We start from the raw sequence: 15,593 nt of genomic DNA on the forward strand, positions 1-15,593 counted from the left end.
CTCCCAGGTATTCTCCTTTTTGAGTACAGGTGTCTCGTCACATATTGTTTGAAAGAATTTATATATTTCTTGGGAGTCTATTAAAATAATTTGGTCTTTGTGTCTCTTTGAAAAACCCATATTTCAGTGTCTGGAAGTTTTAGATGAGTCGAATGTCATAACACTTGCAAACAGTGGTGGCTGGCGGTATTGCAAGCATTTGAACAAAGGTAAGCGAATGTGCATTTTTTAGACTGAGCCACTCATACTCATGGCTGTAAGAATTATAATACTCTTACATTCACAGTGAATGTTGGCAAAAGATTTACCCATCTCTAACAATAACCTCCTAAATAACATAACTCACCTGTTTCCATAATAAAAGAAACATCTTTGTTAAAATGTTATGTACTCCATGGTACATGTTTAAATACAATTTGAATCACATTGTACAATAGTAATAAAGGCCTAGTAAAAGAATACAATTGGATTTATGAAATATTTCTATTTTTCTGTAAAATAATAATTTCATGCCTACGAAATTGCACACATTTCTGCTCATTTCTACATATTCTTTATGTAATAAAATAAATGTTCTTTTTGCATAAAAATAAATGTAAGTATTCCCTTGATAATTAAATGAGAAAATGCACTGTTTGTTTATTTTACGTTTCTTTTATATTTTACAAGCTTATTTAAAAAAAATCCTTTTTGTTTGGTTACAATTTTTACAAGAAAAATAGTTGTGGCCCAAAAGTGCAATTTTTTGACATGCCACTATTTTCTGATATTTTCAGAAAATATTTTCTGATATAACTACAGTAACCAGAGAATGGGCCAAACATATATTTTCTGAAAGTCCCAATTAGACTAATCATTTGAACTGTCATACAAAGAGGGACTACGTAAACTGACTCTTTCTTACAAATAAAATAAAAAGTAGTTAAGATTTTTCGTGTTAGATTGAGTGTGCAATTTGACAGCCAACCCAGAAAGAGTTTTATTATTGAAAATGCTAGGGTACTCTTCTATGAGGGCACTGTCAATGTTAATCAATAGTAACACCTAACTTGTTCAAATAAAAATATACATGTCTTGTGAAATTCACATGTCCATATAAAATGTATGCATAAATGTAAATTAAACATTTTTAAAGAACCCCCCAGGAACAATTTAATTTACAAATATGGAAGTACCAGTACTGTGCCCTGTATTAATGTGTGAAAATTACTTTTACATTATGAATTATTGTTTGTATTTTTAAAATATTTATGTTTGCCTTTGAAAATCTGTATTCCTAATGCTCACAAAGGGTGGGATTATAGAACTTCCTTCAATACATGGAATGCTTTGCGTAGTGAGAAGAAGAGGCATTGCTCATCAATCTCAAGATTAAAATGGTGAACATAGTGATTTTGTAGTCTGCCCAAATAATTCTGTACTCAGTCATGATGTTTACAGAGATTGACAATGGTATTCTGCCTAGTTGGTGCAATTATTGGTAAATAATAAATTGAGAGTTACCTCTCATTTTCAAGTATGTCCTGGACACAGAGTTATGATGACAGATACATGGTTACAAATACATGTTATATAGGAGAACAGGGTTATACATTATATATAAAGTAATTGCATGAACAACGTAGATAAAGAAAAAGTAAGTTATAGGCGCATGTAAAAGTTACAGACCTCATTAAAATGTGAGACAGCCCTATTTTTGAAAGAACAGGCTGGTGGTTTTGAGAGTCCCAGGTAGATTGTTCCAGTTGTAAGATGCATGGTAAGAGAAGGAGGAGTGGCTGGAGAGGAGCTAGTTCAGATATAGGGGTAGCTTTCTCAAGAAGTATTTGAAGGCAAGACAGGAAAGATTAACTTTGAGCCTAGACTCAAGTGATGGGCAATCTAGTTATTTGAGCATTTCACAGTGATGTGTGTTGTAGTTACGTTGGAAGACAAAATGGCATATTGAATTGTAGAGTGCGTCTAGTTTGCTATGGTGAGTTTGGGCGTGCTGTAAGATATACTATGTCCCCATAGTCTATAATTGGTACTAGCATCTGTTGTGTGATGTGCTTTCTGACCAGAGGGCTTAGGGAGGATTTGTTCCTATAAAGTATGCCTAGTTTGGCATAGGTTTTGGTTGTCAGTGTATCAATGTGCTACCCAAATGTTAAATGGGAGTCAAACTTTCGACGAAGAACCCCAGCATACAATCCAAGGGATGAAGTATGGCTTTCCAAAAGAACATTCGGCTAAAGGTACCCACATCGAAACTGGCACTAAGATTCATTTGTCCATTTACCATCTCCGAGAGAATCAACCCGGTTGCATATCGCTTACAATTACCGACTTCCATGCGTATCCCATCCGTATTCAACACTTCCCTTCTGAAACTGTGTATAGGACTCTCACTCTCCTGCCCCAGCCTCACCCCTGGAACCCTTCCTTATAGACCGACAACAAGAGTTCGAAGTAAAGTCGGTACTAGATTCCAGGACACCACACAGCTATATCCCCTGCACTAAAAAACACCCCTACAAATCATCCTCACACATTCTCTTTCTTTCCATGCTTCTCCTTGTTTTTGGGGATATCTCTCCCAATCCTGGTCCCTGCCCTATTCCTACATGCGCTCGTCCTTGCCTTCCAATTGCAAACTCTACTCCCTCTGGTGTCAACCCCTCCAACCTCAGACCCATCCCCTGCCACCCTCCCTCCTCTCTCCCTTTCTCCTGTGCCCTTTGGAATGCTCGCTCCCTTTCTAACAAGTTCCTCTCTGTGCATGACTTCTTTCTCTCTCACTCTCTGCTCCTATTTGCTATAACTGAGACCTGGCTCTCAGTCTGACTCTGCTCTGGAAGCTGCCCTCTCTTATGGTGGCCTTTCCTTCTCCCACACTCCGTGCACTGATGGCAGGTGTGGAGGCGTGGGGCTCCTGCTCTCCTCTCTCTGTCATTACGGAACCCTTCCTATTCCTCCATCTCTTGCTTTTCCCTCCTTTGAGGCTCACACTGTCCAGATTTTCTCTCCTCTCCCTGTCCATGTGGCGGTCATCTATCGCCCACCTACCTCTACTCATCCCCCTTCTGCCTTTCTCTCTCACTTTGAATCCTGGCTCTCTTTCTTCCTCTCCTCAGACTCCCCTGTTCTTCTCTTGGGGACTTCAATTGCTACATTGATGACCCCTCTCTCCCTTGGGCCTCCTGCTTTCTTTCTCTAACCTCTTCTTTTGGCCTTCAACAGTGGACTGCAGCCAGCACCCACAAGGATGGCCACTACTTAGACCTGGTTTTCACTAAAAACGTCTCTCTCTCCGATTTCTCCATTTCCCCTTTTCCTCTCTCTGACCATCACCTCATCTCATTCTCTCTATCTCGCTTCTCCCCTTCTCCACCTCTATCTACCCCCCGTTTCTGCAGAAACCTGCGCTCTATTCACTTACCTGACTTTGAGTCCACTTTACGCTCCTCCCTCTCCTCTCTCAGCTCTGCTACAGACCCTGACAACCTGGTCAGGAACTACAACTCTGCCTTGTCCTCCTCTCTTGATCTACATGCCCCACTTTCTCTCTGCCGCACTCACCCTTCTAACCCTAGACCCTGGCTAAATTCCCACACGCGCATGCTGCGTTCCTCCACTCGTTCCTCTAAACAAGCCTACTTTTCTTCTCTAATCAACATGCACAAGTCTAACCCACACCGGCTGTTCTTTGTCTTTGATACTCTACTCAAACCACCCTCAGCTGCCTCTCCTTCCTCCATTTCCACTCAGGACTTTGCTGACTATTTTAAGGAAAAGGTGGAATCCATACGGCAGAACATCCCCTCTGTTTCTTCCTCCCATCCTACACCTCTTCCTAACTCTCCTCCTGCCTTCCTTGACTCTTTTTCCACTGTCTCCGAGGAGGATGTGTCGCTGTTGATCGCCTCTTCTCCCTCTACCACTTGCCCTCTTGACCCCATTCCCTCCCATCTCCTAAAACCTCTTGCTCCTACTATAATCCCTACGCTCACACACATTTTTAACTCCTCCCTCTGCTCTGGAACCTTTCCCTCCTCCTTCAAACATGCAACAGTACTCAAAAACAGCAAGCTTGACCCTACCTGTCTTTCTAACTATCGACCTGTCTCCCTCCTGCCTTTTGCCTCTAAACTCCTTGAACGCTTGCTCCATTTTCTCAACACCTATTCTCTCCTAGACCCTCTACAATCTGGCTTCCGCACTGCTCATTCCACGGAAACAGCTCTCACTAAAATAACTCACGACCTCCAATCTGCCAAAGACAGGGGTCATTACACTCTGCTCATATTACTCGACCTCTCTGAAGCATTTGACACCATGGACCACCCTCTTCTCCTTCACTTTCTCCATACTCTTGGTATTCGGAACAAAGCTCTATCCTGGATCTCATCCTACCTCTCCCATCGTACTTTCAATATCTCTTCTGCTAACACCTCCTCCTCTATTGATCCCTCTGTGGGGGTACCCCAGGGCTCTGTCCTGGGACCTCTTCTCTTTTTTCTGTACACACTCTCTCTAGGTGACCTAATAACATCTTTTGGGTTTAAATATCACCTCTATGCTGACGACACACAAATGTACTTTTCAACACCCGATCTTACACCTGCTGTACAAACCAAAGTTTCTGAATGCCTCATCCTGGATGGCCCTCCGTCGCCTTAAACTCAACATGACTAAAACAGAGCTCCTCATACTTCCTCCAAACCTGGCCCTACTACCGCCTTCCACATTACTGTTGGAACTACGATCATTCATTCAGTAGCCCAAGTACGCTGGCTAGGGGTCACACTCGACTCCTCTCTCACATTCGCTCCTCACATTCAAAACATTTCTAAAACCTGTTGCTTTTTCCTCCGCAAAATAACAAAGATACGCCCCTTCCTCTGTTGCTCGACTGCTAAAACTCTGACTCAGGCCCTCATTCTCTCCTGTCTTGATTACTGTAACCTCCTGCTGTCCGGCCTTCCTGCCACTCACCTGTCTCCCCTACAATCTATCCTAAACGCTGCTGCCAGAATCATTCTACTCTTTCCTAGATCTTTCTCCGCACCTCCCCTGATGAAATCCCTCTCCTGGCTTCCGATCAAATCCCACATTTCACACTCCATTCTTCTACTCAATTTAAAGCTTTACACTCTTTTGCCCCTCCTTACATCTCAGCCCTAATTTCTCGTTATGCACCATCCAGACTCTTGCGTTCTTCTCAAGGATGTCTTCTTTCTACCCCCTTTGTATCTAAAGCCCTCTCCCGCCATAAACCTTTTTCACTGACTGCCCCACACCTCTGGAATGCCCTTCCCCTCAGTACCCGACTAGCACCCTCTCTATCCACCTTAAGGACCCACCTTAAGACACACTTGCTTAAAGAAGCATATGAATAGCACTGTGGATATTCTGAACACATGATACATAAAGCTTGGCCCCCTGCAGACGCACTTACCAGAACTCCCTCCTACTGTCTCTGTACGTTCTCCCTACCTAACAATTAGACTGTAAGCTCCTCGGGGCAGGGACTCCTCTTTCTTAATGTTACTTTTATGTCTGAAGCACTTATTTCCATGACCTGTTATTTATATTATCTGTTAATTATTTGATTACCACATGTATTACTACTGTGAAGTGCTATGTACATTAATGGCGCTATTTAAAAAAAGACATACAATACAATACAATATCAAGGGGAGGCCTCCAATATCTCGTCCATTGGAGGGGCTTTGGCCCCGAAGAGCGATCCTGGGTCTCTCGGGATCAATTATATGCCCCCAGGCTCTCCAGGCCACCCACTTGAAGTACTCTCTTAAACCATCCTTGAGACGCCCGGAGGTCACTCCTGAAGGTGGGGGTACTGTGAGGATTGGCGTAAGGTCCCACCCCGTCATAAATCTCGCAACATGCGTCAGCCACCTGCGCCCAGGCGTTGAGTTACTAGAAGGGGAGCCACTGCAGGAATCATCTCCAGGCACCGCCCCTGTGATACATCCTGCAACGTCACGGGTGACGCACGTCAGCCACAACCTGCATGCAGGCACCACACCTCTATGAAGGGAGACACCACGGGGACCGCCTCCATGCTTCATCTCTGTGATGAGCAGCGCACAGCGCGCTCTGACTACGCACAGACATCGCTTGGACACAAGCACTCAAGGGGTTCATTTAATTTATTATTCCACAGCTGCTACTGACTCCGCCCCTGCCTATCGATAAACAGCATACCTATGATGCTCACCCCCTGCAGCCACTCAATTGGCTCTCTGTGCTTGATATTCTCAGCCAGCCCGTTGGCAAATTTTCTGAGTAAACATGTTTTCATTTGTGTGCTTACCTCCAGCTTCCTGTTGCCTTGTCTTGTCTCGCTCCTTGTATTTTGACCTCAGCTTGCATCCGGACTCCTGACTTCTCTGACCCCTGGACCAAGGCTACGGACTCGACTATTCTACTCTCTCTACCCCTGGACCCGGGCACCGCATCTACGACTATCCAATCTCTCCACTACTTAACCACGGCAAGTACCTCGACCAATCTGACCTCTCCGACCCTGACCCGGCTACATCACTACCACTCTGCACTCCGGATGTGTCTGCTTGGTTGTTGGTCAGTGGCTATCAAAATCCCCACCCCAGCCTCGCGGGCCTGCCTTGTTTGTAGTATCACACTACACAAAATTTTCATTGAATGTATTTGCAATGTCAGTGGGATTTGTCAGAGTAATATCATCCTTAATGATATTACATGGTTGTTGATTGCGAGAGGGCTGGAATATATTGTTGATGACTTTCCAGAAGTTTGCTGGATTTCATGTATTCTGGTGAAGATTTTCAGAGTAATATTGAGCTTTTGCGTGTCTTGTATGTCTTGTGCACATATTCCGCATGCATGTGTAGTTATTAAGATCCATGGTAGTGCCAGTTACTTTGTAGCTTTTCCACAAGGTATCGCAAAACTGGTAGAGCACTATAAGCAATGTGAGAATGACCCCCCATATTCTGATCAGGTCAAGGAGTTACTTAGAAAAACCAAAAGAACAAGAATCACAGGAAAAGAGAATGTGCAGAAATTGAGGGTCTCTTTTTTATATGGCCCTGTACATGGACTCAGTGAATACTATGCATTAAAAGATGCAGCACGCTCAATCAATTAATAATGTTTATAGTAAAGCAAATACAAAATGTGTCTTTAAATAATCAGAAAAATGTTTTAAGATATATTGATGTATAGTAACTGAAAGTATAAGTTTTAAATATTTTCACGTACCCCTGAAACAGGTTGCAATCAATATATATTCTTATATACAAAAGTCCTAGATGCTTTAAGAAATGCAAATGCATCTTTCTTCCAAATATCATATTAGTAATGAGAAGAAGACAATCACTTTAATGCCAATGCAAATTCACAGTCAAATAAGCAATGCAAAATAATGACCCATCTGTAGATTGCAGAAAAATATGTACTTTTACTTTAGCAAAAATTCATTGATTATTTCATTATCTTTTTTTTTTTTTTTTTTTTTTTAAACTTGTTCTTTATTTGAATTTTCTGCAAGAAAAGGTGGGGGGACACAGAAAATAAAAAGGTAGCATGTTACTCATAATTTACAAACATTTGTAAACATACGTATGATACAAAAACAACAAGCTAAACACTATCAAATGATAAAAGACAGAAAAAGGAGAAAAGAAAAGACTTCATTGCATTTATAATATTTTCCACCTTTTGGGGGATAGATAATGTATAGTATATTCAATCCCTTGGTGGAATACGGACTATGTTTCCGGGTCTGCTGTAATGTTTTGTTTAGATTCAAACCATATTTCACTGAAGTTACTTCCATACTTATACCTTTAATTTGTGGGTCTTTATGGCTTTCCTACTTTGCTGCTCTTCAAATTTGGAGAGTTCCCCTGGTAAGATATCCATCCCCTATATACTGTAGTTTCTCCATGGTTCCCACACTTTAAGGAATTTCTGGACTGTGTCATTTTGTATCCCTTTCCATGAGACAAACCATCCAGAGTATCGCGTTTACTGCATCTAGGGCTGGCTGTTGTTCCTGTTTCCATACCTTGGCTATTTCACACCTGGTGGCTGAATATATATATATATATATATATATATATATATATATATATATATATATATATATATATATATATATATATATATATATATGTATCAGTAGTTTAGTTTAGCTTCTTTCCATATTTTCAATTAGCTTGCATAGCAATTCTGTCTAAGGGTCTACGGTGAAGAAAAACCCAAGAATCACTTGTGCCATATCATGGGTGGCTTTCCATAACTTTGTAACCTTTGGGCATGCCCACCACATATGTACAAAGGATCCCTGCTGGCCACATCCTCTTGAGCAAAGAGGTGATACGTTTCTATAAAATAGTGGATAATCATAGTGGGGTATAATACCATTGGTGGGGCATTTTGTATGCATTTTCTTTAATTATAACATATGTGGAGCTCTTTGCAATCCCTTCAAATATATCGTCCACTCCTCTTGATCTAATTCTTCTCCTAAAGCCTCTTCCTACTTGATGTGTGGATTGCATTTTTTTCTAATATTGAGAGAAAACATGGGGAGTATAAAGGAGTGATTTTTCCCAAGGTTAAAACAACATGTACAGAGGAATGTTTGCTTTGTGCCCTCAGAAATAAAGTAGGTAGAATACTTCATGCTAACGAATCATATCCTGTGGGATTTGTCTTGAGCTGTAAAAACAAAGTCAGAATTAGATGCAAAGCTAATAGTTAAGTAAACAGAGATTTTTTTGTTATCCTGCAAAAAATCCTCAGCATTAGATTGCGAACTGTAGATTTTTCTTTAAAAATACGCAACTTATAAAGCCAAAACGGAATTTCTGCAGTTCTTTATATTAAAAAAGAAATCAATCAATATATTGTGAAACTCTCACAAATCAAGATTTCCAATCACCTTCGACAGAGGTGTATAATTACTTATTTTGCCTAGCAACAGTGTACAGTGTACCCTTTACTGTAGGTCACACCTCCATCAAGATATATTGCTTTGCATTCATTTTGCAACAAAATACACAGCACTGTAGCTTAGTGAGATTTTAGAGTTTAGTTATGTCATGACACAATTTCTGTTTAAATTGTAGCACTGAGGCCCCAATCCGCAAAAAGGGCTCTGAGCTTTAGCACGCCTCAGCTCCTATTCATGAAATACTGTATTAATAAAGGTGTGGTCAAATTTAACACCCTTTTGTGGATCTGGGGCTTCATACTGTAAGTAAACAGGCTGCTGATTGTGATCTCTTTCTTGAGAACACTTTGGTAAGGTACTGTATGTACAGTGTAACTCCTTTGTTTCTTTCTCTTTTTTTGTTTTTTAATGTATACCCTGTGAGACTACAGTACTGTATGTGTTTTGGTTAAAACCTTTAATGATTTCCGCCAATTTTGTTTTCCATTCCCTAGTCAATAAATTAACAACAGCTGGTGGTTGGAGGTATCACTAATTACATGTGCAGTCCTTTGTATGCTATTCTAGAAATAAATATCAACTTTCTTTAATCAATTTTAGAATTGTGGTATAGAATAAAAACGGCTGTCATTTCCTACTTAAGAAAAACGTTTTTCAGTTCTTAGAGGGCCTATATGTTTTTAGAATACTTTGAATTGCTATCTTTGAAGATATTGCTCGTTTAAGCGTTCGCATAATGCAAAATGTAGCAACGGCAAACTCTATTTAGACTATAGCATGGTTTCATGTACTTTTAAGTGGAGCATAATTAAAAAAAAAAAAAAAACACTGTATTACTGAACATTACTGTATTACCGAACAGCTGCACACAGAGACGTACTTTAGTTGTGTTACAAGAGTATTTCCTGGTGTAAAACATTTTGTGAATATGCAAAAATCTTTTTTTTTTTTTTAACTAGCCCAACTGTTCATACAGTACTAAGACATTTTGACAAATATCTAGTGTGTATATTTATTACACAGTTGTGCATCCTACTAATATAATGATGCTATCTCATGCTCTCTGTCCATATTTCCCTTGTATTTGCCATTCATCAGAAATTGTATTACCACTACACTGCACTCCACTACACTACACTACAAGAGTATTGTATACAAATTAACAAAAACCTAACCTTGATGCCCTGGGGACGCTATTAGTAACTGTGAATCTTTTGTAATAGAGTACCCTAAACTAATTATAATTTTAAGCTATCATTGTTTCAACCCCATTTCTACCTATTTACAAATATTTAAAATGTAAGTTTAAAAAAAAAAAAAAAAGGTTTGAATAGTGAGGTACAATAATAATGTTACATAAATGCCATATCCTCCTCCTCTTGTCAAACAAGACAGTTAAACATATGTGTTTGTTTTGACATCACCTGGTTTCATTTAAACCTTCTTTGCAAGTCACATTGTTGTATAAGGTCTCGGACTGCAGCTATTATGTACAATTGGTTCACCATTTTAAATAATGTATATAGCTGTAATGGTACATCATTTCTAAAAGAAAATGTAGTATCAAAACATATCTTTGTTTTCTGAGAAACCTGGGATCTAGCCCTTCAGGATTTGTGGTCTTCATTATTTTGATGTCGCTATTGGATACACAAATTGGCGCCGAGCAAATTTAGTCCCATTTCTGGTCATTATCTCCACAGAAGCTATTAGTTTTAGCACATATATTCCTTGCCCTGCTGTATCATAAAATGTTAAAATAGTCACTATAACAGAATAGTAGTTGACTTGGGGGTCTTTGAGATGTTCCCTATGAAATTCTCACAACTGATTCTTCCATTAACTGCATTCATAATTGCTTGAGAGGAAATATTTATTGAAAATCATCAACAAAATTAACATTCACAGTATTGAACTATACCTAAAAAATAAATGAATACATTAAGCCAACAGATCTCCTTTCCCATTCCCCACCCCTGGATTTGTCAGCTGTCAGACTGTATGATGAACTGATATATGTCCAGAAAGATAATTGTATACTTTAATCCAGCTGCGCACAATTTCACTAAAAGTAAAACTTTGTGTAACACGGTAGTAAGGTTCAACCTTAACTCTCTGTCATAACAGCAATAACAATAAAATAAAATATGTTCAGATCTTAACCCAAAGTTGTATGCTTTTTTTAATTTTTTTGTACCATAGTACCTATTTGTTTCCCTTTATTGCCTTTTTCGTTTATTTATTTTCTTTTTTTACTACTTTCCTATTCATTCATCTGTAGTTAACTACTTATCCCCAAAAGTAATCCTTCACAGCTCTGTCAAATCAAGGAGAACTGTCCCAGAACTCATATGGCTTCTGTACTTATGCTTACATAGCCCTTTTCCTATTTCCATATAGAATTAAAAACGGACTTGTACTAAACAGACATAAAAATGTACGTTTTCTTGGTAGTTCAAAAACAAAGCGTATAGTCATGTGCTTCTATTGGTTGAATATTTTTAGGTACAATAGTTATTTATTCTTTTTTCTTACTCTTTCATTATCCTGTACTTTGTAAGAACAATGGGAAACATTTCCATTGTATTCAAACTGAACAGAGCTAGACAAAGTGACATTTTCCAAAGTATTATTTCACTGGAAGTGTATTAGAGACTCAGGGATGAGTTTAACAGAATAATACATGGTTAAATATAGCAAACTATGCTTAAAGCAGCAATCCTGCTTTTGTTTTGTTTGTATAGTTACAGGGGGGAAGCAGGGAGTTTCTGGAAGTTGCTGTGTTCATTTTAGCTCCATTGACATCCTAATTCCCGCGATACTTACCGCCATAAGGGGTCCTTGTAGTAGCCAATAGGAACCTGTGACATCATCTTTTGTGGCTTCTTATTGGTCCACATGACCAGGACCTTCAAATCTGGATGGATGCTACCGGCATCACCTACAGAGGTAAGTATTGTGGGAATCAGGGGCTCCCTGGTGCTGAAATTAATAAGGTTCAGCTTCACTGACCTCCTGCTTCTCACCTCTTAAAAAAAGAGCACATGTTTATAATGACAAACAGGCTTAAATATGTCAATCTTTACATGTTACTGCATGAACAAGAACTTTGGTGCAGTTATATTTAAAAATTGGAGCTACTACTTTATGCCTACCATATTTCACATCTTTTTCAGCACAGCCTGGGTTAAAAAAGTGCATGATCAGTAAACTTACTCACAGGCAGCTGTCTCAACCTTTTGGGTCTCATCAGTGTGAGAATGGTTTACTGCCCTTGCAGTGTGAAGGTGGTAGTGTAACCAAACACAAAGTACGTTGTTTGGAGGAAAAACGTGACAAAACCCCTCCACTGTCCAATTTATAGCAAACAGCAATACCACTTGGGACCATATTTACATGTCTCATACAGGTCCACAATCCTGCCTTTCCCCATTTTCTGTTCGCATTCAATGCTTCCACTGTATTCCATTACTATTTTTGCAAAAGTTACGCAAATATGAGCATGTATGATTAGTGTTAGAGCAAGTTCAGCAGACCGCCTGCTGGTTACCTCTCCTAGTGCCCTAGTTTGAAGGCCTGTTATTCAACTGTATAGTGGAATAGGTAAAATTAGAAGAAGTCACGGCCTGACTGGGGGAAGGTCCCTTGCACGATCATCATGTGTGCTTGATACAGCACACTTACTCTCTCTTAATTTCAATATCTATATGTAAATAAATAAAACTACACACATTTAGAATTAAAAACATAGGAAACATGCTGCCACTGACATAGCACCAAATAAGGCCTATCTCCGTTGAATGTGGGTAATAGAAGGACTAATATCAAAACTGCTGTTTCCTGCAGTAACTAATTAAACAATATCTGAGAATACGACACTAGTAGGTGGTATAGAAACATTCAGATAGGAGAGTTATTAATATTTTTTGCAATTGATAAATTATTCAAATTAGTCTACCAATGTGGGCAGAAAATATGCAGCTTTCTCCTGGCTCACGTCCTACCTTTAAAACTGCTCTTCAGTGTTTCCTTCTCCGGTGTCTCCTCCTCTTCACTCCCTCTTTCTGATGGAGTCCAATAAGGCTCTGACTGTGGCACTCTACTCTTCTTACTCTACACTTATTATCTTGGTTAACTAATACAATCATTTGGCTTTCAGGATCCTCTGTATACCGATGACACACAAATGCATCTCTTCTCCCCTGACCTCTCCCCCTCTCTCCTGTCTTGTGTCTGCAACCTCCTCCTGGATGTCTCACCATTACCTGAAGCTTTATATTTCCAAAACAGAACTCATATTTTTTCCTTTTTCCACTGCTTTAGCTACACCCACACTATCCCTCACTGTAAATAACACTACATTCTCATACACACATCAAGCCCACTTTGACTCTGATCTTTCCTTCATTCCTCACATTCCATCCCTCACAGAGTCCTGCCGTCTCCACCTTTGAAATATCGCCAAGCTACACCTTTTTCTCACTCATGATGCAACTAAAATCCACTCATAATGTCCTGCCTTGATTTTTGCAACCTTCTCTTAGTTGGCATTCCTCTTGTCCACCTCTCCCAATGCCACCCAAAATACTGCTGGCAAACTCATCTACCTCACTCACTGCTCCACTTCTGCTTCGCTACTATGCATATCCATGCATTGGCTTCCCATAGCTTGTAGAATTACATTTAAAACCATAGTAATTACTTACAAGGGTCAAAACGACTCTGTCCCCTATTACATCTCAGCCCTCATCCCAAGATACACACCTGAATGTTCCCTATGCTCCCCCCACAACATTCGCCTTTCCTGAGTAATAATAATACTTTAATGGAATAATGTTGCAAGGGTTGTTGGGAGTTTGATTTTGAGGAAGTGACTAAATATGTAGTATCCCCAAGCTCACAACTCGAATATTCCTATGAAAGTTACTTATAGAAAAGCCTATTGGAAAGATACTTCTCAAGAGGATGACTCAGAACAGAATACATCCAGCACCATAGCATTATAATGACGTGCATTCATAAGAGTCATTTTATAAATATCAGTTTTGTTTATATAAGTGTATGTAATAACAAGAATTACAGGATCAAAGGAATTGTGTTAAAGGCATATAATAAAAGACTATTTTTTGGTAACAAACTACCTTTTAATAGAAAAACATTCAATAGAAGTAAATAAATAATTTTTCGGACCCCTGTTAATAGATGCTGGATTGCATAAGATGCTTTATTTTAGCTGACAATACATTTATTCTATTTTAAGTAGGAGCACTAACCCTAAAAAGTAAGATGTTTTGCTGTAAACAAAATAACCTAAAAAATTAATTGTTTGAAAGTGCAAAATCCCTAAGGTGGTCAGCAGAAGACACAAATAAAATACTGCAATACAAATAATAGCCCTACAGTAAACTGGGATTTCTTATTCAAATATAAATTACAATTCCCATATGTAAAGGAATGCATGCCTAAATGCACATGTGTGTGATATACTGCATCTGTTCATTGCTGCCAAAAAATCCAAAAAGAATAAATATGCTGCTTCTTTGAATTTCTGGGGGAGAGGCTACAGCTCAGTGATTTAAGTACAGCAGCTACTGCCCCATGTGCCTGAAATGTAGCTGTCTATTTATTTAATATGTGCATTAAATATTGGACCTGGAATTGTATAATTTTAAAGATTTGCTGGGATACAATACAGACAAAGGTGGAAATGTATCAACGAAAACAAAATGCACATACAGTAGAAGTTTGTTTGGACGCATTGCTTCATTTCCAGTTTGCTTCAAATGTAATAAAGTGTTTATTACCTTTAAGGCAAATTGTTGGCTAGAAAAGTTAACGTCACATCAGACCTGGAGGATTTTTTTTCCGACACAAATGAAAAATAGTGATGCACTTTGACGCCCCCAAATTTTTCTCTCAAAGACACTTCCCTATCTTTCTACAAAACTAAATAATGACACAGTTCGGAATATTGCTACAATGATTGCCACTTGTATGCACCCGCTTTGCATTATGATTCTGCTTTCAGGAGTTGACTGAAAAACACACACACACAACATTTAAATATTCTTACCAAAATCAAACAGAATATACGAAAGATAAAAAGCAAAATTACGTTTTTTACATGCTGGCATGGACCAAAAATTATAGGATTTAAATTGAAGAAGCAAATAGAAATTATTGGGTCTACACATTATTGTAGGTACGGGGATATTGAACTTAACAGAATCAGCAGTAAAATTACTATACTTGAACAGTGATCGTTAACATTTTTCTGATGCCGACAGAGAATTTGAGGAAATAGGGTAAACATGCAATACCAAAAAAGGTTGTACTGTGAATTTCAAGAACAGACAGCAATTTTTTTAAACCTTGAAGAGTATTCCATCTTCAGTGGCATATCCATAGGCTTCAGGTGTTTTATGATTTGGGGATAAATAAGGAACTGTTGTAACTGGATACCTAGTCTTGGAAGCTGTAAAGATATTTGCTTTGGACTATGGTACCATTTAGCAGACCATCATTAGATTTCTTCATGTTTGAAATTATACACAGCTTTTGAAATCTCATACATTTCTTCTTCAAGTGCAAAATTGCACACTGCGTCTTGGGGCAAGAGATAGTCCAGAAACATAACATAGAG

At 39.0% G+C, this 15,593-nt stretch overlaps 1 protein-coding gene across 10 annotated transcripts in view; it reads left to right on the top strand.

The window, feature by feature from the left end:
* ST18 (ST18 C2H2C-type zinc finger transcription factor) overlaps positions 1-15,593 on the top strand; it is a 235,555-nt gene that overhangs the window by 81,354 nt on the left and 138,608 nt on the right. The window lies entirely within an intron of this gene.

This window comes from Ascaphus truei, chromosome 2 (genome assembly GCF_040206685.1).
Source record: "Ascaphus truei isolate aAscTru1 chromosome 2, aAscTru1.hap1, whole genome shotgun sequence".
Taxonomy (NCBI): domain Eukaryota; kingdom Metazoa; phylum Chordata; class Amphibia; order Anura; family Ascaphidae; genus Ascaphus; species Ascaphus truei.